This window comes from Chiroxiphia lanceolata, chromosome 3 (genome assembly GCF_009829145.1).
Source record: "Chiroxiphia lanceolata isolate bChiLan1 chromosome 3, bChiLan1.pri, whole genome shotgun sequence".
Lineage (NCBI taxonomy): Eukaryota > Metazoa > Chordata > Aves > Passeriformes > Pipridae > Chiroxiphia > Chiroxiphia lanceolata.
Window position 1 is genome coordinate 49970262 of NC_045639.1, and position 23519 is coordinate 49993780.

Consider the following 23519-nt stretch of genomic DNA (forward strand, 5'->3'; position numbering starts at 1 on the left):
TATATGAAGATGTTTTATCAATTACCTAAGCAAAAATACCCTGTAGAATTTATACCTTTTAGTTATTAAAAAACAGTGACTTTCTTAAATTAGTTATTGGAAATAAAGAATTCAGCAACAGAAATTAATCATTGTCACATTCTTGTGCGGGTCTGGTGGCTGCTAGGCTGTGTAGAACATTTGTTTGGAAAATGGAAAAACATTATTATGATACCCTTAATAGAAACAGACAATCAAACAAATCTTAGTTTGAAAAGGTTTTTGCAGTCATAAATCATAAGGAAAATATACTCAAATGGAGGAAAAACATCTTCATAACTGTCTGACGTTGGTGCAGAGGGCCACATTCTGGGAGGGATATACTCTCATCAGACAGTTTCATTTTTCCATTTCAAAGACAGGTGAAATTTTTGCCAAAATGCAAAGTAAAAGTCATGCATTGTGGCTCCAGGTAAGATCGTGTTGTATTTATCCTTACATTTTCTGGCAATTAAATTGTTTTTCTCCAGTGTGTTGAGATTATCTCTCTGCAAAAGGAAAAATGTAAAATGGAACTTAGGCTATGCAAACCTCATTTGGGGATGTAGCATACTTTAGCTGCCATTTAGACTATCTGCCCATAACATTGAGAGAGGATTTAGTTTTGCATACATATGTATATGAAAGGTATTTAATCTTTAATAATCACTTAATACTTCCATCCCTATTGAAGGGGAGAAAACAGTAGAATAGTGAGCAAATTAAAAGCTGAATGGTGAAGATATTTATCTTCAGCTGAAGAAGAGATTAATATGAATTTAAACTAATGAAAAATTGGGTAGCAAATTAAGATAGATGAACTATAGTTATTTACATACTTTATTCTTTGTTTACAAAAGTTACTGTCATCTCACCTAATATTGCATCAGTGGAAAGCAACTACCACCTCTCTGAGCAACCTGTTCCAGTGTCTCACCACCTTCATCATAAAAAATTTCTTGCTTATACCCAACTCAAATCTACCAGTCTTTTAGTTTGAAGCCACTACCCCTCATCCTGTCACAACATGCTTTACTAATATGTTTCACTACTGAAGCAATAAAAGGCATAGCAAAAGATTAGTGATATCATTCCCTGGTGAATGTTTGTCCTCTATCAGTGTGTGAACTTGTATCATGTCTGCTTACACCATTACCATGCATGTCTACTGACCCTCTTTCTTTGTGTAATGTTATGCCCTTCCTGCAGGTTTTCTCAAACAAGGATTTTTGGAATAACATTTTGGAGTAATTTTTGAGTGTGACATGTTTTCTGCTGTAAAGAGAACAGGCCCCATAATAAACAGCTCAGCAGTATAACATAATTTTTTTCAGGTCACCTTTAAAGACAGACATGGTGTGCCTACTGTGCTACATGCCCCCAACAAACTGCTTCCTTAGCAGGAGCTCTGTTGTTTTATTGATAGCACAACTAACTACAGATAAATCCTGTGATTTGGTAAGTCCCTCGTTGCCTTCCTGCTACAAAGCATCTCCTACTGTGCTTCCTGACTAGCAGATGATCAAAAACCTGAACTGTGAAAACAACACAGTGAATCTTCCTTTCAAAATCCAGTTTTTGAAATAAAAGTCTTGTAATAAATTAGTTGATGAATGAAATATTAATATGCATTGTAACAGTGAGAGAGAATAGATTTGGTGCTAATTAAGGAAATAGAGTAAATTTGAGAGAGTTCAGCCTTGCTCCTTTATTAATATGGTGTGGACAGTTGGTCATTTAAATTACAGCATGTTATGTGATTCAGAAGAAATCTGCAATTGTAGATCCATAGAGTAGAAGAAGAATTATTGTGTATGAAGTGGTGCATTACCCAGATTTTTTGTACACAGGATCATGCTGTGATCTTGGAGTATTTTTGTAGTTGCTCTCACTAAAGAAGGCACTCACAGAGTTTTAGCACCTTCTCTGAAGTGAGAATCTTGAAAAGTTACTGACTTGACTGTATATATCAGCTATATGTCAAAGCATCACAATGTTCCTTTAGCAAATCTTGGGTTTGGGGTGTAGTTCAGTCACATATTTTCTCATGAAATCTCACTGCCTAAAGTATACTGACTGTGTCTGGTATCCCACACACATCTCGTGTGGCCCTGTAAGAGGAATTTTAAGACTGTAGTCATAAATTAATGACTTCCCAAATTGCACTTCCAGGAACTCTTCAGCTTTACTATGGTATTTACTCAGTAGAGGTAGGAACTAGCAGGTCAGAAGTGCCTTAAAGATATTAAGGAGGCTTTCACTTGGTCTTGGTCAGTCATCTTACACATTGAAAAGGCTGTTAAGGTCTCTGGAATAGCTTTATTATAAGAAAAGTGGGTAGTGGTCTGGGCAGTGGGTTCGTATTAAACAGGTCTTGTTGTTCTTCATAATTTTTGAATGGAGCTGTTAGCTAATAAAAGTGGCACTTACTAGAATGCAAGTGTTCCTTTCCTAGCGTTACTTTTGGAAGAATCTCAAACAATTTGAATGTATTTGCAGAAATCTAAAGGAACATTCAGGTGCTGAACATATTGACACCACAAACCAGTCCAGCACAACTGAAAAGAAACCTTCTCTGTTTTGCATCAGTCTGACCACAAGAGCTGTATTTTGTCTGAGATTCCTGTGATCTATAGATCATAGAAAAAGAAAATGCTGATGGGAAAAAACTAGCTAAGTTTTCAAAGATCAAAAAATGTTCGTTTGCTTGCGATTTGGGTTTTCGATAAAGAGATGGGAAAGAAAACAGTCTCTGTTGTCAAGACTGGTTTTGCTGCTCATTTGATTTCATGTTATTTCTGGTTCTTGTGTATTATGAAGATCTAAAGAGCACTGAGTTATACTTGTAATACATATATATAGATATATAAACACTCCATATTCCTTTAGGAAACCACATCTGCATTTTGCATCTGACTTAAAACATGGCAATGTGAATTAATTTATTTAAAGGAATAAGGTAATATTCCCTGATTGTGACTATAATTAGAGTACCAAGATTCTCTTTCAGAAACAGACATATGCCGAAATCTTGAAATACAGCACAAACAACTCGGGAGTGGGTGTAATTGCATTTAATGTGTTTTCTATACACTGAGGGTAAAGATGGAGAGATATGACAAAGGAAGGGGTAGAAAAGAAAGTAATGAAAACCAAGAGGCTACTGAAACTTCTTAAAATGCAGTAACAGAGTAATGAGCACCTATGCAGCATCTACTGAGTAATGCATCCTTGGACTTAGGACAAGAACAGGAGAACTTGCTGTAGATTTTTCTCCTACTGGAGAAAATACTTTCCTCTTTTTTTATCGATGAGGTGTTCTGGTGAAGCACAGGAAGCTGAAACTGTCAGTTTGGTTACTTTATGATGTTAAAGAGCTCAACCATAAAAGGGTTGAAAAATGCTAGAGTTTTTTAATGTCTCACTTAATAAATTATCATTTAAAAGAGGGCAGTCTCTTTTGGAAATAGAGGATCCCACTGTCCTCAGTTGTAAATCAGTCATTGTAATCATACTACCTTTTCACTAAAGACAGTTACATTGATGATTTAGGATGCAAAACCATAAAGTATCAGAACAAGAATGCATTTTTTGCACTCAGAAAACTTATAAGAAACTTTCCAACTGTGTGGTGTTCAAAACTGAAATTGTCCTGTGCCTCTTAGGAAGAGAAGTAGAAGGCAGTTTTTGTTATGCCGTGATCTAAAAGTGTTATTTTACCAAATTCCACAAGTTTATTTTATGATGAAACTAGTTGATTATGTTTTGGTTATAGATAGGAAGCATATGGATAGCATATGATAGAACTACATCTAGACTATTTTCTGCTAAGTATATCCAGTTAGAGAGTGTCTGAGGTTATCACATCCTGAAGTTCAGCACATACTGCACACAAACGACATCCAGTGAAGACATTTGTGCACTCTCTTCCTCAGACACATACATTCTAAATTTTCGAGCTTTTGGCTCTAACTATAAGGATGTCTTTGTTTCACAGTAATATGCAAATGTTAGGAAAGCAATGTGTGGGCTACCTGAACTTGTCATTTTACAAATGCGTGGAGATTGTTAATTGTTTGTACAAGATGTTATTTAAAATAATAACTTCTGAACCAGGTAATAGTGTAGGATGTCACCAAATAAATAATTGAAAATGGCATTTTTTTCCTCATGTCCCCTGCTACTAGCACATTTCTCCACTTTGAGTATTAAAAAACTGTGTCCTGAACTACTTTTCAGACAATTCAGAACATGGTTACAAGCATCTTCATTTGCATCAGTCTGAATGTGATATGTGCTGACTTCAATCATGTAAACTTTGTATACTGGTAGTACTCTACGGATAACTTCTGATGCAGAAATTGGAGCTTAATTTTTTGTTTTTCAGATACTTGATGATATCACTCCATCCCTTTGTTTTGCAGTTATGTACGTTGTACAGATTGTCACATCTTTAGTTCTGCAGCCCATAACTCCTTAGGGCTTTTGCCTCAGGGCAAACCATAACTGTCAACTTTCCTTGTTTAAATTAGTTTATTTAGAGCATGTTGTAGGAAAAGACTGAGTAATAAAATTCACACCCTGACTGTATTTAAAAGGAAGCTTTTTTTTCTCATTGGAAGGTTTGAACCTGTATATTAATTTTGGGCCAGTTGTAGAAAGGTCAGAAGTACCAGTGCAAGACTTTTTGAGCAATCCTAGTTGCAAACTAGACTAAAAAGGGCTCTAGAGAGCAACCTGTCTTCTGAAGGAGAAAACGACGGATACAAATTTTAAGCTTGTATTTAATTTTCAGCTTTTTACCATTAGAATCTTAAGTGCACTTCACACAGCAGTCAGTTGCAAAAGTTTAAAGACAACCTACCGATTGCCTGCTCCTGCTGGACAGATGCATCAACAGGTCATGAGAGTGTTCGTTAACCAGTGCAAGGTTAAGTGATTTTATTTTATACTGTCATGGAAATGTGGTTTGGGCTAAGCTGCTGGATTTCACACTAAAGCTGAAGAATGCAGGTCAATGCAGTAACCTCCAGCACTAAGGCAGTAACATATTGCTGTGGAACAGCAGCATCTTCAATTACTGCAGGTACTTGCTAGGCAAGATATACATCTGATCCTTAAAATCTATATTCACTTATTGAATACAGGAATTCATGACAGCCTTTGCCTGAGTTACAGTACATAGTTTAATAATTAGATCTTTGAGTATGAGCTTGATTTTTCATTTACTTTTTTGGAAGATTTAATTTTGGAACTTTTATTGTCTTTTTCTTTGCTCATGCTAATAGGTTAGTGTATATGCATACTTTCAGAGATCTAGCTGCTCTAAAATGAGGATTTTAAGCACCCTGACAAGTATTTTCCCTTGCAGCTGATGTATAGTTTCTCAAAGGCAAGAGTGAAATGATGTATTGATTATAAGGGTTTACTGAGAAGTATAACAGAAGATGAAGAATGTAGAAAAGAAACGGAGAGGAATTTTTAAAATAGAAACCAGTTCTTGAGAGTTCTTTCTGACCACACCAATGTACAGCGTTGCTGGCTTCTGTTGTACTCATAAGACTGATACGGGGTTCTTCTTTGTTACTGGTTCTTCTGGAGAATATCTTATTATTTTATATTTAAAAAAAAGTATAGATGCTACCCATCTACAAGGCACTTAATAAAACCAACTACATATGTATGATTAGGGAGTAGTATCAAGAAAGGTTAATGAAGAAAACATAATACTTTCTTTTGAATCCCACGTCAAGAAAACAACATTCTGAACAAAACCCTTCAGTAATATGAAAAAGTAATCAAATGTGTCAGGCTGGTAAACTGCCACTTTATTTCGAGGGCTTAGCTCTACAACGAAGCCTTCCTTTGCAATGTCATCTTCACTGTCTCTTGAGGTGGGTTACAGCAGCAATTGTGTCATAGATGGCTTGGCAGCTACTGGAGTGACAGGCTCCAAGTGGTCACTGTGCAATGAAAGGCTTTCCATTGAGACACATTTCCCTATTACAATGACAGTTGCTCATTTATTAATCAATCTTTACACAAAATAAAGGGGTATATGTATGTGTGGGTGTTTGTGGGAAGGCAATATGGAGAAGGTAAAGCCTTGAAATTCTCCAGTGAAAAGTAATCATAGTTAGCCAGATCCTCATAGGCTGGCATAGCTTCATAGCCCAATGAAACCCATCAGCAAATGGAGTATACTCTTTTTATGGCTCTTTCAGTATGATGCCTCCAATGTGTTTTGCTCAGACAGAGGTATTATGAAGTTAAGGAACTTGATTGCTGAGACTCAATTATTTGACTTCTTACCATGTTTCTCCGGGAGTTTAGCAAATATGCAGAGAAGTAGACTATGTGGGGACAGTGTCTATGGGCAAGGCCCCACTCCTTGGCCCCAAGCTCCAGTAGCACAACAGAGTTTACACCCATATAGCAAACTTTCTTCCTCAAAAAAATATCACAACCTCATCCACATAGCCTATTCAGAATAGCCCCTGCATTCTGCTACAACCAGACTGTTACCCAATCACACCAGTACTACCTGGTGTGAGCCAAAAGCACCAGACAAGGTATTAGTTACAGCTTTGAGAATAAGTGATGACAGAGCAGTGCTGGAACCTATTCCCAGTCCTATTATCCATCCATGTTGGGAAATTGTATCTAAATATCTGAAGTGACAAAGTAGGAGATACTCTGGTTGGACTAACAAAGATGACTGAGCCTCCTCATTTCTGGAATGCCAGAAATTATAGTGCATTCGAGAGCGGTAGAACTTCAAGATATTATTAGTCCCTAGATAGGCTTAGTGGACAGACTCAGTAGATTGCGTGGGAAGCATGCCTATCTAAGAGAGGACTGACTAAATAATTTTGTTTTTATAGTAGCTTGCTTAAAAGCCAATGAAGTACACGAGTGATGGAGAAAAGCTGAGAAGAAAGCCTTGATGAAGAAGGTAAAGGAAGTATACTGTAGCTGCCACAGCGTCACTTTTTATTCATGTTCAGATAATGAAAGGAGCAGGTTTACTCTTGCTTATGTAATGCTTTAAAATGCTCTAAAATTGCACTGACTGATGGTTCTTTCACTTGGTCTAATCTTCAATTGCAAATGACTGTAATGTAAAATGAAACAAACCTACAAGGTCATACAATTACTATAAGGGTATGTTTGAAAGTTTTCAAAGGATTAAGAGTTGATATACAAAATTCACCCTCTCACAAGTCTTTAAGATGTAAAATGTAAGAAATATACATCTATGCCTGCATATAGGGTACCTTTGAATTTGTAATGAGTCCTTGATTATGGTGATTCTAATCTAATAGCAATTTTCATCTTCACTTCCTTATTTCTGGCATGGAATACTCTATCATAAAAATAGACAGTGTACTTTTCAAGTATATTCACAGTAACTGTAGGGAAATGCACTTCATGGTCTTAAAAAAGGGCTTCAGACTTCACAAAGCAACTATATTGGGGTTTATGAACTCTTTCAGCATCTAAGTAACTTTATTCAATAGTAATCATGTGTAAAAGACATAGCACTCTCTTGAGATGTGAAGGCAGTGATTGTTAATCATAGTTTTGTAGAGGCTCAATGCAGGAAGTAGGGATATCAAACTATATGTATTATTTTTATTTAAGTGCCTGACTTAAAAAAATTATTTTTATTTAAGTGCATAACTGTAGGGGTGGAGGGTAGAAACACTAATCAGAGAATACAGACAAAAGAGGAACTGCCCTTTATAGATTCATCATGGACTTAGATCAGTTTAAGTGCCGAGACCACAAGGGATATAGACCAGGATGCTGTTTGCAGGTGTGGGCTGTCTTGCACAGCTGCCTGCATATCCTTACTCTGGTTCTGCTTCTAGCTTCCTGGACTATGTGGGGATTTTACACAGAACCGACAGCAAATATGCTCTCTTTAATTAATATTCTTCCTCCAGCTTTTTTAGTTTCTCAAGTTAGATCAGAATTACTGTTATGTCTAATTTTTTTTTTCAATAGTTTTAGTACCTTTGCAAAAATTATATGCTGATTCAAAGAAAGGAGGGGAAACAGGAATGCAAATGTGTGGGCAGGACAGGAGTGCTTCTTTGAGTGGTAGAGCAGATTTAACCTGGCATAGGTCATGAAGCTACACTGAGTCTCTCTCTCCCCTTCCTCTTGTCTAAGTCGGGGACAAGACTTGGTTGATGTATGGGTACTATTAGAGCAAGGTTCATGTCTCTGCAATTTGTATAACTGTTACAATCACTATAGAGCAAACCACCTTATTCTACCGCCTAGATTCCACTGTTAGAACGATGCCTCAGTGTTTATGTGAAAGCAATACATTTTGCCTTAGTATTAATGTGAAAGTAATACATTTTTACTCCTTGTCTACAAAGGTAATCAATCTTCTCTTTTTTCTCCTATTAGCTGATTTGGCCTTTAACCTTTCTGTGCTTCAAATCTTAAACTCTGCAACATGTACTCATTTTAAAGATTTTTTTTTTTTCCTAAAAACAGCCAAGAGGCCCAGGACATCATTTTGTCTAAGGGCCCGCACACCACTCCTAAAAACAGCCCCAGGAGTTGTTTTGGCCTCTCCAGTTAGTTCTGCCTCAGACATAGCTGCAGTGGAGGGTCCTGAGCAATCGTATCATAAATAGAGCAGTTTCTGGCCATCCTGTATTCAGCATTATGGAGGAAACCTGTGTTTCAAATTCATCTGATGCCTGTTCTAAGTGAGGATCCAGAAAGGAGCCATCTTCTCCCTAAGTATTCAGAGGGGCATGGTCCACCAGGTGCCTCAGAAAATCCCAGAAAAGTGAGAGCCAGTGGAGCTCCTCATGGAGTGTGGCTGAAGCTACCACATGCTCCTGATGGACATGCTCCTGACTAAGGCTGGGCTGCAGGTCTTTCTCATCTTCTGCCTTTTACCGGTTGCTTTTGCCTTAGGAACCCATCCAGAAGCTGTAGGGTCAGGTTGACTCTCTTCTTGACATTCATGCAAAGCTGTTCACCAGCAGCTTCCTTATTTATTCTCCTTTTCATAAGCTGTCATTGGCTGAACATCAGGTTAAGAAAGGAGGGTGTGAGTGCTGGGTGTGAGCCTGCTCAGATGAGAGGGTAGGTGGCTCCTTTTGGTGGCACCAGGGGCTTGGTGAGAAGCAACCAAACTAGTGCAGGAGAGTCTTTGCCTTCTCACTGTCTTCTCTTCCTACTGCAAGTTTATGTCTGCCAGTTGTAATCTGGGTTAATGCCCAATCAACTTCTGTTTCTAAACTTTTGATGCAACAGCTGTCTCTGGAGGTGGAGATCTCTGCCCCTTGAGAAGGAAAAGAGCAATTATAATTTTTACAGTTTGTATTTACTGCTGGCCTTTTTTTCTGGTTATAATTGTTAAATAGTTCGTTCTCTGAGTTTTGAACTTACCTTGTAAAGGCTTGATCTTTACAAGGTTCAGAGAGAATCAGAAGAGGACTTGTTGCCAGCACTTTTGAGCTGAGCTCCAAACTGTTTCCTTTGTTCTGCTTGTAGCCATTATTGATTCCTGTGAGTTGTGATGGTGGTTTGACACATTCCTTTTTTTTTTTTCCAATTATTTCAGGTTGCACTGTAGTTTAGAGGGGTTTCTCCTTTATTATGTTCTCAAGGATTAGGTATGTTAAAAGAAAATAAATGGATAAATTATTCCAATCCATATGTGCAGAGGGAGGACTGTGACCTTTCCTTGTCTCCATTGAAACCCTCCATATTCAAATGTTTCAAAAGAGACCTAACCTGGGTTTAGTTTCGTGCCTAGTTTTAGCAACTACTCTGCTGTGAGGTTGGCCTGTTGTCATTTTGAAGGAGTATTTCATATCCCATTGAGCAGTTTTGGTTTTATATAACTATGTAGGATGCAAATTGCAACATTTGTGAGTGAAAAGGGTACAAAAGCTTGTCTTTATTTTGAGGTGCTGCTTCAAACCAGGTGTGATTGTGGGCATTGGGAGCAAGGTAGCCCGTGAAAACATATATTATGTTCATATTTGTTAGGTACATGACTACATTATTCTGTTCTTGTAATACACAGAAATGTGTTTGTGCTCAGACTTGCAGTTTGGAGCAAAGACTACCATAACAGGAATAATATGTTGAGATTTAGCTGCTCTGTGAATTGTAGTACAATAAAGCAGTAATCCATCTCTCCTCTGTTGGTTCTAATTTTTTGTTCAGCTGTGGCATTCTGTACCATGCTGTTTATCTTGTACTTTCATTCACACATGGAACTCATAGTTGTGAAATTGGCAGATGGTTTATGATGCTTTTCTAGGAGTGGTTGTATCAATCCCAGTGATTAAAAGGCTTGCTGATTTGCTTACCCAGAAGGATTAATGGCAGGCAGTGAGGGCTTTGTTTGAAAAATCCATGCCAATGGATTCAACAGAGGGTCAAAAAAGTAGACTGGAAGTAATCCAGTATTAGAGCTGCATTATGGAGCTTTTTAAAAAACTTACTGACTCAGCAATTGGACATTTCTTGATGAGGTCTGAACTATCAAGGAAAATGCAGCTTCACACTGTTTTCTCAGTCATTCCATGAGGATAAAGTTCAAGCTTTTAAGCAGGTCAGCAGCAGAACTGAATGACATGTAAAACTTTGGAGAGCTGCCCTGCATATTTTGTTTCTGTAAAAAATCAGAAATGTGAAGTATAGAAGTATGACTTTGACCTATCCTCTCCTTCCTATGTAATTTAAACATTCATAAATTCCTGATATAATCAAATGCTTAGGCAGACCAGACACAGAATCACAGAATCACAGACCAAGCACTTTAACCTGCTGCTTAGACTTCTGAAAGTTATTGTGATGGCTTCCTAGGAAGTTGTAGTTGCAAATTGCAAATTACAGTCTACTGTAATAGTAGACTATTAAATTTAAAGTTAAATGTCAAGTATACAACATATAGCCCCGTGAAGAGCAATCTCCTCTGGGAGTTCAGGAAGCTGGTCCCTGTTCTCAAAACCATTTTTAAAGTGTATGCAGTGGTCCTTGAATAGGAACAGAGCTACCATATCAGCCTTTTTCATGCTCATTCTCTCTTCAGTCCTTTGCCTCTTCCATTCTCAATTTCCCAACTCTGAGAGGAGGTAGGTCCCTCTCAGTTCTGCCTCTTGTCAAATGAGCAGGGCACTCCTGAGCAGTGGGTTTCAAATGCTCTCATGCTGGGAACGCCCAGGTCCCGCCCCTGTCAGCAATTGTGCTAACTACTGGTTGCCCCAAGGTAGGGGCACCGAGGTAAATTTGGCTTCGTCTGACAAGTGTGAGCTTCCCTTTCCAGTCAGTGCAGGTTGCCTTAGTCATTTGTGAGTGATTTGTTCAAAACGCATCAACTAACTTTATTTGCTTGGGGAATTTAATTGGAGTTAGGTACACCAGAGTTTAAATGATAGATAGACACCTCTGCATAGACTAAGGTGCTTCTCCATATGCAAAGATATCCATTTTGTGCTTATGAAATTGAAATGGAGTTGTTTCTTGACTGCATTTCTGAAAATGAGGAATGGGCAAGATTAAACAGTCCAAACACGCCTATTTTGGGTCCCTAATGGACTGTAGGCAATTGGTGTATGGTCATACAGACACAGTGTTGCCATCATTCCTTCTGTGATTTAGCTCATTCGGAATATTGGTATCCTTTCTTAAATATAAATTGCATCAATTTTATTTCTTTTCCTCATTACATTATCTCAGTTTTGGCACTTTGTGCATGCTTCAGCTGTTATTAAATACACATTGAACTAGCTCCACTTGCTTTTTGCTTCCAGCCCTTCCTTGTGATACCTTTGCATTTTTAATCTCACTCATGGAGTCAGAAACTACAACCTGATCAACATGGTGGGGGTTGCTGGGCAAATGAGAATTCCTTTGTAAAGTACTCTTTCTAAGTCTCTTCGAAATCTCACTTTGAGATTTCTGTCCTGTAGTCTGACCAAGAGTTGGTCTTTTATCGCAGCTAATCCTCTTAGAGTTGCCAACAGTTTTTCAGTCTTAGGTAAGCCACAAATATTTTTCAAGGTTTAATTTATCTTCTGTCCTCAAGGTTCAGACACGCGTGTTTTGAAACAAATGTTGGTCTTACATGAAGTATGACTCTTCTCAGCTATATGCAATGCACTTGCACAGTTACCTACCTCTGTATGATTATCAGCCAAAATACATCAAGAACACAGGAATCGGCTACTATCAGACTATTCTCTGCATGTTTTCTCTTCACCAGCACCCATTATTTAAAGGACAGATTGTGATTTAGGTCTCTTTCAGCTGTCTTTCATATATCCAGAGTTTCCATCTTTGCTACTCAGATTATTTCCTGTAATTTCATTTTCTTCCTGATGTTAGATGCTGTTCAGATATCACTTTGAACAACAGCGCTTGAGAGACAGACCCTTATGCACACTTTCAGTCACTTCTGATTAATGGAGCACGTGCTTCATCACAAGATCTTCCTAGGTCTTCCAAGAATGAGCAGAATTCTGTAAAGATTCAGTTCTTCTATCATACAGTATTTGTGATTATATCAGCAAGTTTACTCAATTGGAGTGTTGTCTACAGAATCTCTGGCCCAGCTGGAAAAATCTGTCTTATAAACCAAGCATAAAATTGTTAAACGTGCCCAAATAACCTAAGACCCTACCTGCAAAAGACATAAAAATAATTAAAATTCTAGATTTCATTGAAAGTACTTCTACGTTCTTTTGCATTATTCATTCTGCTAGATTTAAATCCAGGGATTTTAAATATGCATATTTTCCATATTGTTTTAGCATACCCTGGAGAAGCTCCATGTAAGCTGTTTTTAATTAGATTTGTGTTAAAGAGAGACTGCCTTTATCCTAGTTGAGCAACTAGATATGTTGAATACTTTTAATGGCAGTCTCTCACTACACTAAATGTATGTGTGATCATTTATTGTCTTTTTTTCCAAATTACAAAGACAACCAAAAGTAGCTTCAATTAATAGACGCGTGACACTGGTTTTATTCTGACCTCACAGGTAGTAGGTGGGAATAAACTACTTAATAAACACCTGAAAAGTGAATGAACTCAAGATGCCCATTTACTTAAAATGGAGGATATCTTCCACAATCAAATATTTTTCCTTTCATTCCTTCATATGGGGACAGAACACTTTTCTGTACATTTTCTTTTGATTATTTTTTCCAGAGATTTTGTTTTGACTAGAAAGGATTAACATAACAAGGAAAAAAGCCATGCACATGCGTAGTTTGTGTTGCTGTGAGGAAGAGTGAGCAGTTAAAGACATGTAAGGACAGCACATTCATTTCTATTAATCTTCTCAATATAAGGAAAAGTTTCTCAAGCAACCCAATTTTAGCTTTGACCTCACAACTACCTAATATATTTCAGTGTTTTGTTAACCTTCTGCTTAAGTTATTTGTCCAGCCCAAATAGTTTAGGTTGTATCGCTATCTGCCTATGTCCGGCAATAGCTGATGGGGCTGAGCATGTGTGAGCTCCTGTGATTAAGGACATGTGCATGTCCCAGTGGTATAAAGTGGTTTTGAAGAAAAGAATGTGAGAATTTTGAACCATATTGTGGAAGAGACTTGTAGAGAAGAAACTGTCTGTACAGATTTGTCGTGTGCAATTTTATAGATACATTATTTGCTGCAATGATCAGAAATGCAGTGTAAATATGGGTTTGCATAATAGGCAGTACATTTGCTATCTAAAGCCACCGTTACACAGCTAGCTACATTCTGCTCTGTGACCAGTTTCTGTCAATGCTTTTCTATTAACAGAGTACCATAAAGACACATCTCACACTAAAAGACAAATACTAGGACTTTCCAATGGGAAAATTCATACAATTCTGTTGTCCCTTGGATTAAGGAACAGTTAATTTTGTAACTTTGGAGTTTAATAATTTTTTTTTCATAGTTACAAAAGAATCATCGCATGTAGGCTATGGAGTCCATAGGCTTCCTATTTGAGAACTGGACATAAAATTGGTTAGGACAAAAGTAAGCTCATTCTACTTTGCAAATTCGCAAGTGAACATAAGATACCAACATTAATAACATAATTGTCAAGCTTTTCCTTTAAGGGAAAACTGTTTTTATTTACCTTTCTGGTTTGATTGCTAGATGTTCATCTAATAAAGACCTGTAGAATCTAGATTGAATTCTAATGGGACTTGTCCCTAATTTTAATCACAGTTTATAGTTTTTATCCATCTGAGAAATATCCCTTTTGAAAGTCTGATCTTCCTAGAAACTCTTAAAATTACTTTGCTTTTAGACTATAGACTGTAACTATCAGATCCCATTCTTTAGACCTTATTTCACTACGCTTCTTCTATTGTGTAAGGTATAAAAGACTTAACACTTTCCTGTTCTGTGCTGAATAAATAACTCCCTATTATAAAATTGAATGTGGTCTCTGGAGTGTAAATACTGTACTCTCAGGACAAAATGATTGGCACAGCTGGTCTAGTTGGATGACAGAAAAATTGGAGCCATTGTCTTCTGGGGACCTTGAAGAAGAAGCAGGGAAAGAATCTGGAACTTACCCACAATTTTTTCTCCAGGATTAACATTAAGATTTTCTTATCTACTCCATAGAGCACTGGTCCTCTACCATATAAGCCTTATTGAAACTAAACCTTATTCAAAATCAGATTGCAGGTAAAAAAGAAATTACCTATGTTTTTCGATTCTTGTTTTCTACTGGTTATTGTGTGACATTTCCAAGCTCAGCAAGTCTTAAGTTTTCAAAAGACTATTTCTGAACACTATATTAAAAGCAGTGATGGCTTTAGTCTGATTTGGAGTGAGTAATCATGAAACTGAAGGGAGAATGTTTTTTTCTGTAAAAAACTACCATGTGATAGATAACTTTGAATCAATCAAACAAACCTATTACCAAAGTTGCTGACACGGGTGGCTTCTGCCAACATCCACAGAGAAATTGACTTCTGTCATCACAACACGACACAGAATAGGCTGCTCTGTGGGTTTCCTTTGCAAGGGAATCAGGTGAACATCTTTGTAGTACTTTTGAAGAAGAGATTACACCTCCTCACCTGAATTGGTGGCTGTCATAAGGTTTTCCAAAAAGCACTACATAAATTTTAGTTTTTGATGACTTCTGAGATTGAATTCAGTTGAGCTGAAGCCTTTATTGCATTGAATCGCAATGAGAGCCAAGGACCAATGGACATGAATAAGAATTAAAGAGATGCAAGAAAATGGCCCTAATAAAAAAGCACAGCACTTGGATGCCACAGTTAGATTGAGTCCTGAATTGTCTTTGATGGGTTTCTCAATCTTGTCAGTAATGATGGTTTCCCATGGTGCCAGCAAACTGCGAGCAATTTTCTGCAGTAGCTGCTGTGACCTGATTGTATTAAGATGAAATGTTGTCAGGAGACATATACAAAAGCTTCTCCTTGCTTGTGTCTGATGCAAGGAAAAAAACCATCTTTCTCTGCTTGGTGAAGCATAGAGAACCTGCCTCAAATCAAGGCTGGAAGAAAATATGTTCGTGTTTCGGTCATGTGCCATTTATTGTAGCTTTATTAGAGACAAGTTTTGTAACTGGAATAAAATGAGATTTTACAGACTATTTTCAATATATTAAATATCATGGGTTCTTTTATGTGGATATATTATCAACAGCAATATTTTGTAGAGTAACCTAGCCTAGTATGAATATTTGTAGATAGCATTGCATTATGCCTAATGCATGTTTTCTGCACATAATTTAAATTTGTATTTCTTAGAAGTAAGCTAGAGTGGCAGTCGTTGAATAGAATAGAATATTTCAGTTGGAAGGGCACTCAAATGATCATCTAGTCCAACTGCCTTACAAATTCAGTTGCTGTTGAGATGGGAGAACAAAATTCTTTAGATGTGTTTATCAAGAAGCGCTGACATAGATGACAGGTATCTACATCAGAGATATTCAGTTCTGTTAAATCCATTAAATTCATTTGAGACCCTTAAGATGATGAGGGTTCAGGACTAAACAACTCTCTAATGGAAATTTATGTATTTTTAATTATAAATAAATATGAACCTAATTGTGCCAAGTCTGGAAACAACAGGGAGTCATCATAGCCAATTAAATTTAAGCAGGAATTCTTGGGAAGGATTTTGGTTAAGGTTTGTGTTCTTGTAGTTACTTTTACCAGTAGTAAAGGAGACATACTAACAGGTATTACATGCAGAACAGTTTCTGGTCATAATCAATAAATCAGAAAATTTCTATCTTTGCAAAATTGCGAGGAATAGTACTTTCAGTTTTAAGTGGATAAAGTACAAAAGCAGTCAGGTACTGCTGAGAAAAAGTAGAGCAACAGTTCTAAATCCTTTAGACATAACATTAGCTGTAAATCACTCATTTTGTTTTATTTTTAGAAGGTGTTTGTTCCTCATTATTGTGTAACTAACAGCAGCCTATAATCCATCATGTAAATCACTCTGGTACCTGAGGATTGGAAGGTAGCAAAAGTGACATCAGTTTTCCAAGAGACTTTCTGGGAAGTCAGGGTTAGTATAGGCCTGTCATCTATAGTCTGTCAGTCTGTAACAGAAAAATATAATTTTCAGGGAAATTAATAAAATCCATCATAAAAACAGAAGAAATGGACATATGAATAAATATGATGAACACTCATGGTGATTTTTTTATGGAATACTTGACTCCCAAAGCCACTGAATTCTTCAAAGTTCTCAGCAAGTACATGGAAAAAGAAGATTGCTAGAATTTCCAGATGGCTTTCAAAAAGATGGCTTTCCCAAAAGTTTTAAGGAAGTTAAGTGACTAGAGAGTTACTGCCTATACAGTTCCTTTCACAGATAGATAGTGGATGAAAGACAGAAACCAAAAAATAGAAATAAGGGGAATGAATATAGGTAAGACCATAAGAACAAGTCTGTTGATGATATTAAAATTAATTCAACAAGGTAATGACAAGGTTCATCAGCAACAAATAACAAGATGAACTTATGTGAATCACTGACTGAGCACTGAAATGGCAGATGAAATGCAATGTAAATTGATATAAAGTGATGCACATAGAAAAAAGGCTGAACTTCACACAGAAAATGAAGGCACTGAGCTCACTATTAATACTCAGGAGGACCAAGAGTGGCCTGGACAGGCTGAGAATCTCTTCCTTTTCAGCTTGAACTGAAATTGGCAGAAGGCAGGTTTGGAACGGTAAAATGAGACAGGTTTTCACCAGTCATAGTATTTCTTGACGCAGAAAAAAATTTTACTCTGGCCTAAGTTCTAATGTGTTAAAGCTAAGGAGCTAAAATCACCCTAAAAATTATTTCAAGCATAGTTCTCTCTCTGATGGTCCCAAAACATGGCCTACATTGGTACTAGCAGATGAAAACAAATAATAACCTTCTTTGGCTGGCACAGAGAGCTGCTGAACTGTGCTGCTGTCACCTTTCACAAGCAGTTATATAGCAATACTGACAAATCTGTGATGTGTTTCTTCACTGGTATTGTTTTGAATTTTGTGAAGATACAAAGGACAAATCCCACAGGTACTATGCTGTCCTGCATGAGAAAGAAGCTTAAAACCTCTGAGGTTGAATCACTCATGGATGATGGGGACAGCTGAGCAAACAGGATGCTTCTGAGCTGATGAAAGGAAGAAATTGCATTTCTGAGCTCCTGGACCCAAAAGCAAAATAGGATAAAGTGAAAATGGAGGAGTTAAAAATATGAGAATTACACCAGCCAATGTGATTGAGGTTGATGGGTACATGTGAGCAAAGTGCAATAATATCTTCCTGGCAGAAAATCCCTGAAGCTGCCTGAGTTATCAGGAGTAATACAATCTCAGTTTCTGATTCATAAGCTTGAGTGAGGTAACTTCACAGATGTCTGCCAAAATGAGTACTTCCAAACACAGTTTATGTGTATTTGAGGAACTACATTGGAAAAAAAAAATCTTCCAAAGAGTTTGTGTGGTTTTTTCCTTTTGATCACACAAGATGTCACAACTTAACAAGTACAAACCCAGAAGAGGGTATGTTAAAGACTTATGTTAAGTCATTTCCCGTTCAATGGAAATAAGTAAATGGTATTTTCATATCAATATCACAGTGTATCTCTACTCTCTGGCAGGTCTTACAGCAGTACTAAGTGTAATGTTGTGTAATGTTGCTTATTATCATCTTCCAAAATTGTTTTGAGTCCTTCAGTAATTTAAGTTCCAGCTTAGACAGGCAGTAAATATATGCTCCAGTAATCAATTTGAGATAAGTGTTTGGAGAAAGCTGTACATACTTAAGCGCTGTTATTATATCCTTTATCCTGCAGGTGTAGAGCATATGAAAAAAGTAGAATATAGCAGGTGGAAATGCTAAAAACCTATTGAAGTTAATGAAACTCATGGATGTTCATCCTGAGAAAACATATGATTAACTACTGTTAAATATGATTTCTTTATATTTTGCCTTGATTGATTATTTGCTTCATTAGGAGGCTCAGATTGGTTAATGTTGGTTCTGGCATTTGTTATGGATGTCGTGGTTAGTCTTTGTAGCTCTAGTTGACAACATTCATTTATTTCTTTCCACATACTGCATCTCTGGTTTAGTTTCTGATGTTTCTTGAGGCCCACTCAAATTCTTCATCCCAATCTTGTGTACCTTTGGCATCTCTCTTGAGTAGATAGTCTGCCTTTTGAAGTGGAAAAATCCCATTAGAAACCAATTTCTTGAATTTTCTTCCTCAAACTTGCCCATACAATTTTTCTATCAGTGGCTCTTTCTGACATCTTTCTTCTTTTCATATCTTATGGCTACCCAATATATATACACATCTCTTTTTGCATCTCATATGTATATTGCTATATTTGAACTGCTCAAGATCTCTTCTGCTCTAAAAATTACCTGCTTGCTTTGCTTCAATGTATTTTATCTGTAACCTTCTGACTCATCTCACCGCGATTTCTTCTTTTCTGACCCTTGTATTCTCCACAGTTGAGAGGGCGCTTAAATTTTCTCCTCCTTTGAAAGATCTTCTGTCTTTTCAGAATCACTCTGCTAGCTCTTTTTCTTCATGTCTCGCTCTCTTTTTGGATTTCCCTCTCAGTCATACAGAATGTAAGCTATGGAAAATTACTTTTTTTAGCAGCGGTGTTATAAAGGTGAAACCTATATTTCTCATTCTGATTTATGGCTTCCATATTGTGTATTTCTGGCATAAAAGGACATTCCTGCTCTCTTTAGAGAGTGTAGCTGCCTGCTTAGGGCCTCACTGTGAATAGATAGAATTGCACTTCTGAAAAGTTGGGGCTGCATGTGCTACAGGAAGTCCCCAGTTACAGGGTAAGCTGGTGGCCCAGAAGATTAATTTGAACCATTTCTTACTGTGAGACGAGTTCTTTGGACACTGGCTAACCTCACTTATAACTTGAAGCAAAATAATCTGTGAGAGCATTAGCAAATAAAGCCTTTGCAACAAAAAAATGCCACAGGAACGTTCTGATATTGCTTCTGACAGTACACAACCTGAATGCTGAGGTGCTCAAAAGATATCATCTGCCTAACATCTAAAATATCAGCTGTCAAAGCCCTTAAAATCCTACTTCTTGAGCAGCATGATTTCTGAGCTGCGGTGGGAGGAAAGGTTATCACATACAGGACTCTGAGATGAATGTGTATTGTACTGGTTTCTTTCAGTTCCTCTAACTTTCACCAAGCATTCTGTGTGCAAAAGAAGAAACTGATTGAAGTGGAAGATAGACTTTAAAATGGATGCTACCTCAGAATTTAATTCAGTTTATAAACAGTTACAGTCAATTTCTCACCAACCCATCTTCATTCAGTTTTTTTCATAAAGATGCAGTGTTTTGCAACTGTTAATAAGACTGCAAACAACAGAGGCCTCATTCACTGTCTGTTCATTTAATGGCTTTTAAATGCTTGCATCATTTTTTCTGAAAATATATCTAAATGCTTAATTAGAAAGGATTATTTCTTCCAATGCTAATCTGAAAGCAACTCTTCTAAATGGGTAAATCTTTATAAGTCTTTAAACTTCCATGGCATTTTTAGTTGGGCGAATCTAAAGGCATTAATGGGGGGACAAGTGTAGAGAGGAAAAAATACCTATCACAACCCAAATCTGGCAAGTATCTTCTATATTACATTGTCTATATGTGACTTAGGAGTAGGTATCTAAGTATTCTGTTTCTGAGGGGGAATTTCCTTGACTTTCATGGTTATAGCAGTTGGTAGTTCACACAATCTGCAGTCAGATGGGAGGTGTCATTGACTTCATTTGTTATATATGTGATGGTTCTGGAAAGTTACTGTTATATTTCCAGGAAATCTGTAAGGCAAATGCCGAGTGTTTTACATTAGTTACAGAAATGCCTAAATAGGTTTTTACCTTAATCTTTAAAAATCTTTCCTGTAAATCTACATCTTCCCATCTCAGAAAGAACATTTGAAAAGATACCCTGTAAAACATCGCTATTTTTCAAATAGATTTTTCTCTTGTTAAGATTTTTACGTAAACTTGGTCCATTTTCTGAACAGAGTAAGACAAACACTGATGTTTCTCCAGAGCAGCTAATACTGAATTGCCTCATCATGAAAAGCAAGTGTGGATGAATCCTGCAAACACACAGTGGCACACTCCCAAGCTCCCCTTCCTACTGCTTCCAGATTGAGGTGCCATTCACTGGGCACAAACAGGAGGACTGAAATGCCAAACACCTGAGCTTAGTGTGGTACCTGTGCATACCCACACTTAAATATCATACCGGTTTTCCGTCAGAACCATCTGGCTCCATCTGTTTCTTTCTTCTTTCAGGGGCTAGCACTGGCCATTGCAACCTGACCCAGGGGGTTTCCAGCTGAGGAGTCCAGTCTGTGTTCTCCTTTTTCATACAGGGGTTCAGAAAATACATGGGATGGGGAGGGTGCACCCCACTATTTTTGGGAAGACTCCTACCTGCAGAATTGCTGTGTGAGGCTGTAGTGCATTTCAGGCATGGGATGGGATAGAGGCACTGGAGAAGGATAAGGAAAAATCAAAAAGCTGCTTAAATCATCTTGCAGTCATTTTGTTGATTTATAATATATATGGATCTATTCTGAATATTTTACATAGAGATATCATAACCAAATTATTTTTAAAAGTTGTCCCAGTAATTTTGTCAGTTTTTGAGAATTATTTTTGTCTATTGTATGCCAAATACATGTGCAATGCTCTCATGTCAGTTTAGCACCGTGGGGAAGTCATTATTTCTGCTTAATACTTCTTCCTCATGCCCAAGAATTTCATTAGTACTTCTTGTCATAACATCATCCTGGGAGTTTATGTTCTCTCTCTGGCTTCATTATTTTCCAGAGTTCAAACCTCCTATTCTTTAAGTAAGGCCTATATTTTCAGTTCCTAGATGTGCTTACTTGCCCAGGAACTGGTTTCTGTGCCCTATTTCCTTCTCCATATGTGAGTTTACAGGCATTCTTTGTGTAATTGAAAAAATGAGTCATATTGTTTTGTTATTTATTTCTCAATTTTTAAAAAAATGTTTAATGGGATCATCTCTAGAACTCAGCTTTATGAAATTACACTTTCCACATTGTGAGAATTATTGGATAATTTTAGATCACTTAGTATGCCAAATGAATGCTTTACTGGTATTGTCTGGGGTTGCGCTACTTTCTACTGAGTTAATAGTTAATGTGATTCCAGCTGAATCAATACAAAATTCTAAGAATATCCCAGGTTGTAGTTACCAATTTATAGCCTCCTAAAGTAGTAGAACTGGGTATGGCTGCCAAGGCTTTCATTATGTAACCACAGATGCAGTGTTTCAATGTTTTCCCATCCTCTAGAAATCATATCTTTGGCGATCTTTTGTTTCATCATTCGCAATATTCATACTTCTTTGTTTTCCTTTGTTGCATACTGAAATGTTAGAATACTTCAAGATTTCTTAAGCATCCTGAGTATTAAGGGTTTTATGTAAAAACTGGTAATTGTGGTTGAAAAATTATAAAAAAGAAGCTGATTAACTAATTCTTACCCCTAGTCCATGTTAGGTATTTATCCCCTTAAGTAACTCATTCAATGAAGAAATCTTTTATCATTCTCATATGATGAGTACCACATTCTACTTTCTGTAAATACAAGTATTACTTGAATATTTGAGCCTCATCAGCATGTTATGAACTTTTATCATTTACATTCGTAACTGAAGATTTTACTATTGCTAAGTATTCTCGCGTTACTATATTTTAAAGCCTTTTTCTTAAGTGCTGTATACCTACCATCTATGATTTTATTCTGGTTGATCTTAGATCTCATCCCCATGTTTCTGATAACATCTATCCTACTTCATAATTTTCCCCTTTATCATTCTCCAGTTTGGCATACAGCCCTTGAGCAAGTGGTGATAGAAAAGGAGAAATGTCATGTAGTTGAATCGTATTATTTGTTCTAGTTCAGTCCCGGTATAGTTGTGCTGGAATAAAGAACAGTGCTTATTTTTAGGTTTACCAAAGCAGTAACATATTTAATATTTTTTTGTTTGCATTGAAATTTTCAAATTAGTATTTAATGAATTTCTAAAAATCATGAGAGATGCAGTTCCAAAAGGAAATCCCAAAGTCAAGGATTTTTTTTAGAATCAACAATCAATGTAAAATAAAATAAATTTTAGCAAAGCAATCATATTTATCTGTTTAGCCAAAGAAAACACACAGTGCTCTTGCAGATAGTTAAGGTCTGACATAGAAATTGCATGTGTCTTTTGAAACAAGCTTTTATATACCTTAAACTTCAATGTAGTTAAATTGCTTCCATTTGCAAATCCTTTTCTAAATATACCTGTATCAGTAGGCCAGGCATCACGTTGTGAATTGAAAATCATGTTGCTTTTTGCTCCCTCTGGAAGTCAGGTGTTGATATTTTTTGAGAAGCTGTTTGCTGTGTAGTTACTGTGCTGGAGCAGGGCTGAAGACATATTACTGTGGTGTCTGCAGTTTTTCGAACATAAACGGAACACCCGTCCAGCCTACTGTGATGAATTTCCTGCACAGTCATGTCCTTGAATCATAAGCAATAGTGAAGCATGGTTGACGGAGAAGATTCTAGAAAAGAAACTTGGGGGATAACTACCTTTTAGAGGAAAAAATATAAGCAATAAATATGGAGCTCAGATGCCGCAATCAGCTCCAGGTTAATTCTTGAAATTATGTGTATTAAACCTTCCACAGGATCTTGGACTTGAAAAGACACAGGTCTGTAGTAATGATTTTAACCTTAATTGATACAAGAATTGTCCTACTAAATTAGAGATTCCTCCATTCTTTAATAGACATGGAATAAAAACCTGCCTTCCGTTATTTTATCAAGTGATGAATGCCTTCTAAGAGAGCTGTTAGTTATCCATACCAAAAAGCCAAACCCTTTGAATACCAAAGTGTAGATTTAGGAGTCTAACTTTAGGCACTCCT

At 36.9% G+C, this 23519-nt stretch overlaps 1 protein-coding gene across 7 annotated transcripts in view; it reads left to right on the top strand.

Moving 5' to 3' along the window:
* The window catches only part of SASH1 (SAM and SH3 domain containing 1), a 537788-nt gene that overhangs the window by 145867 nt on the left and 368402 nt on the right, over nt 1-23519 (top strand). The gene's annotated exons all lie outside the window — the stretch shown is intronic.